Here is a 4,865-nt window from a genome sequence, read left to right on the forward strand (position 1 = left end):
CCAAAACATTTTTTTTATTCACAAGCCCACCTTCCTCCTAAAGCACCGGTTCTTTAAATGTCACAGAGAGTTTTTGGAGAGAAATGTTTCTGCTTTGCATAGGCAAATTGGAGCTAAAACTTTTGCAACAATGGCACTTTAACAGTCTTCACCTCGGCTATATGGGAGGACTTCTGGATGATGCAGCTGGTTGTCCCGGAGACGCTGTCCTTCCCCTGAGCCAAGTTGGTCAAGGCCATGGCGGCGTTGATCTCCTTCCAGTACGTCTCATCTTTGGCCTTCACCTTCTCCTTCTGCGTCGCTGCGACGCCACCGTTGCCCCTGACGACCGGCACAACACGCAAACACGCACAGAGAGAACAAAACACAGAGCGTTACAGCTCACGTTCAGCTGGTGATTGGACACAGGTTATCTGGGGAGAAAAGGTCGACTCACTTGTCATGTTGACTTGATCCATGGTCTGTGGCTTCTGAAAGCAGAGAGAGAAAAGCTCAGTAGACTTCTCTGGGTCAGAACACCAGGACACTCTAGGAAAAGAGGTTTTTAATCTCAAGGAGTTTTTTATCCTGGTTAAATAAAGGTTGATGATGCGGACCTGCATGTTCAGCAGATTAGTGGATGTGTGTGTGTGCGTGTGTGTGTGGTTTTTGACTTGTGTTTTGTTCTTCCAGTGGACATCGTGTCCTCAGCAAACATGTGCTGCTCTGGTTTCTGTCTTTATTTAAGATGCTGGAGGAAAAAAACACGTTTTAGCAAGAAGGCTTCAAGCGTAAAGGTGACTGATAGGATGGAGCTGAAAGATGTTTCTTATGACTCATAAAATCCACGGTGTAATATCTAGTTGGAAAACAAATGGAGCCCAGCCAGCATAATTGAGTTGTCTGAAGAAATCAGATCGAAAAAGACGGAGCGAAACAGATCAGAGAGGGAATGAAAAGGCAGCGAGTGAGTCAGTGGGAGAAAGATGGCCGCCTGCTGGCTCTCCTCCCCCCTCCTCAATGGGACCAATCTCCATCTCATCTGTGAAACATTAGTGAGAAACAGCAAAGTCATTAAACAATGAAAGTAAAGTTGTCTTTATGGCAGCCAGAGTGTTTACTTCAGCTGTTTACTGAGAGTTCTTGGTGTTTTTAGACCTCAACCTGTCTTCTGTCTCGCGTCCAGCCTTCGCTCAGATCTGCCCAGCAGTGAAAATGACAACACAAGCTTGGAGTTTCATGAGGCATTAAAAGACAGCAGAACATCTGGACTTTTTAGCTGTGCAGCCTCCAGGCTCTCTCCTTAAGTTCACTAAACATTTAAGAAGTTTGCTCTTTACCAGCTAGAGATGACTGGATGAGCAGAAAATGTTCANAAAGATACGACACTTCACATGGCAGACTGATAACGTAAAGTAAAAACATCCCTTTTAGGTCGCTGCGGTCTTTTGCTTGACCTCATCGGCCTGGCCACGTGGGCGATTAGCGGCTTTGGGTCCAGCTATGAACTTGTGCACGTTTCGGCGGATACACGGCTCAGTAAGAGAAAAATTCGTCAGCGGCTGACGGAATTCAAGGTTAAGAGGCGGACGACATGGACAAAGCTCTACGCTTCGAAACGTGTTGAGCAGTCACAAAGCAGAGCTCTGTTTACAGCCCAAATGGAAACTCCAGTCAAAATAGGAACAGTTCCTGTGCAGATGCATGCTATTTGAGTTCATCAATGCCAATGAGCTCACTCTGTTCTTAAGGCACATAATGTTACAAGGGACAAATCCTGAATAACACTGACTAAGAGCCTGCACTCGACAAAACATTCCTTCACAAATCTCTCTGATCATATATTCCATTGCGCACAATCAGTGAGCAAATTGCTGAAAACAAAGGCACTTTGGAAAATATATTTGTAGCAATAAAAAAACTCAAAAAATAAGTTAAAATTACAAAATATTTGTTTTTCTTTTCTTTTCTTTTTCTTTTTTTAAAGGAATCCATCATTTGAACAGTTTCAGAAAGACCAAAACATTTTTTTTATTCACAAGCCCACCTTGCTCCTAAAGCACCGGTTCTTTAAATGTCACAGAGAGTTTTTGGACTCCATCAAGTTTACTGAGAGAAATGTTTCTGCTTTGCATAGGCAAATCGGAGCTAAAACTTTTGCAACAATGGCACTTTAACAGTCTTCACCTCGGCTATATGGGAGGACTTCTGGATGATGCAGCTGGTTGTCCCGGAGACGCTGTCCTTCCCCTGAGCCAAGTTGGTCANAGACTTCCAACAATATCCTCACATTCCTGTTTCTTCTTTTTTTCAGCAAAGCTTCACTCTGAGACGTGATTAGAACTTCTGAAATCCTCTGACAGTAGCCAAGAATGAGTCTGTTTGCAGAAAGTGAAAAGAGTTCATCTCAAGTGATCAAGGTTGACTCAGTTGGACCTGCACAGAAAGTTCTCACCTCTGCAGATGAATGAAAAAGCTCAGATTTCCTCTGAAGCAACTGATGAGGAATAGGAGGAAACTGATAGCTGACCCATCTGAAGTGCAACCACAATTTTTTTTCCAACATGGCAACATGCAGCCTCTTTGGAGACACAACCAGAAACACCTGAGGAGTCAAAAGTTCTTAGACTGAGTCTAATTTCATATTTGTGAATAAATAGAACAGTGACTGCATGAATTACTGATAACCCAATAGGAAATGACTATTTCACACAAACCCTGTTGATTAGCAAATTAAATTGTTGTTTGGCATACTGTAGGATGTCCCGGAACATCCAGTCTGGAACTGGAAGCAGAAAACAATGACTTATTGCTGCTGTCCTACACCATGTCCAGAAGAGACAGCAAAAGATTGACCATCTTCCACCAGGAGCTTTTATTACAGCTTTCTCTGAAACATTCTTAGGAATGATCAGCTCTTGCTGGTGGCAAATAAAACGCTCACATTATTGTGGAAAAAAGCAGCAGTAACCACAGGGAAACATTACTCACATTTGTAAGTGTTTACATGTGGACTAAATCAGCCTTTTTTGGGGATCTGGAGGCCAAATGACATGTTTGTGCAGGACTTACTGCATCATTATGTTACAGTTGTTCACATTGGGAGCTCAGCTGCCCTCTCTGTGTGTCCTGACTGGGTTACACCTCTGCTCTCTGGTTGTGAAGCTCTCTTTTCCTCCATCCCGTGGGAACACAGAGGCTACCTATTGTTCTACAGCCGACTCAGCTTTTAAAATGGAAACAGTTTGTGTTTTCCACAGAGTCAGGCAGTGTGGCTCCCTGAGCAGGCGGACAGCTGTGTTCCTCACATCTCAACATCTGAAGGTGTGTGTGTGTGTGTGTGCGTGAGCCTCATTGTCCTACAAAGTCTTGGCATGCCGACCATTTAAAACCCCTCAGACTGGCAGAGCTTTTTATTCCTCTCTCTTCCAGTTCCATGTTTGGGGGCTGCCTACATGTAAACTGTGTCTGTGTTGATGTTTGGGAACCTTTCTCTGCAGCTTCACAGACAGCATGAAGATGCTGGTCTCAGTCTGCTGCTGTCCTCAGTCTGTGTCCATGAAGTGGCAGAAACAACATCACATCATCTTCCAGTGACAGAGATCCACCATCTGAGCCGGGAGATTTATCACTAATATGGCAACAAGATGTCATTTTGACTGCTGTATTTAAAGATCAATTAATTTACCTTGCAAGCTTATAACTAAGATACATTTAATTTAAATTTGCCAAATAACATTTTTCAAATCAAAATGTCATAAGTGATCTATATTTTTTTATTTTAATAAATGTCATTTTATTATGCATCAAACTTTTACCTTTTTTGAAAATCATCATCAGATGGTAAAATATACAAAAGCTGAATTTTTCAATCAATTCATCCTAGTAGTCTAACAAAAATAAATTTCTGTAAATCAGTAATAAGACGATGCTACTTAATCCATCCATCATTGATCCAGTTAGTTGGGAAGAAAAAGCACAAACTCCAATTTTGTAAATTTCAGTTTAGTGTTTGATGTGTGTGTGCATGAGGGCTGCACAACATAACACCGATTTATTATCATGGCCATATCACCATGCTGTAATAAATGTTAGCTCATTAACTGCCATGCATTCAGGCTCTCTCTGACCGGGGTATTTGTTGTTGGTTGTTTCTTGCTGCAGCATTAGAAGGTTCAGATATTAAAGAGTTGCCAAAACAGCAAACATCAGTCAGAAGCATCTTTTTCATTAAAACCTGGTTGAGATGAAAATTATCCAATTTTTTTTTAAGGAGCTAGGTACATTATATATGTTTAAAAGTAGGATTAAGTTTATATGTTTATAACATTAACATTTTTTAATCTTTTATTTATTCATCTTAAGACATTGTTACTGCAACATCCTCCAGTATTATCACATGCTGCTTGTTTTCCTTCCACCAGGCAGCTCTAGTGTGGATGTGATGTTTGAGGTCTTGGAGCTTCACCAGTGGGATTCCTTTCAAGCCGACTGAAGTTTAGTTTTTAACTGGAGCCAATCCATGATCTCCATTTGCTGCCACGTCTGACTGCTCTTTGTAGTCAGGAGTTCTGGCTGAGCCCACAACAACCAACTGGGACACAAATGGACTTTGAACCAATGGGACGGCAGCTACCAGGTTCACCACTTTTCCTTGATCAATCCCAACTTTGTTACAGACTAGAACTTACCGAGACAATATGACCAGAAAACTCCCGGGACAAACTGAAGATGTGAAGATCTTTTAAAGCCAGAGAACAGAACCCAGTCTGGGTTTGAAGCTTTCAGTAATCTTAAATCAGATTTATTTGGACGTTGTGTCCTCTGTGGAGGTGATAGAAGAACAGATTTATGTCAAATCTGCTGCACAGGGACACATTTGTCTC

Source organism: Poecilia formosa, unplaced genomic scaffold, assembly GCF_000485575.1.
Source record: "Poecilia formosa unplaced genomic scaffold, Poecilia_formosa-5.1.2 Scaffold809, whole genome shotgun sequence".
NCBI classification, from domain to species: domain Eukaryota; kingdom Metazoa; phylum Chordata; class Actinopteri; order Cyprinodontiformes; family Poeciliidae; genus Poecilia; species Poecilia formosa.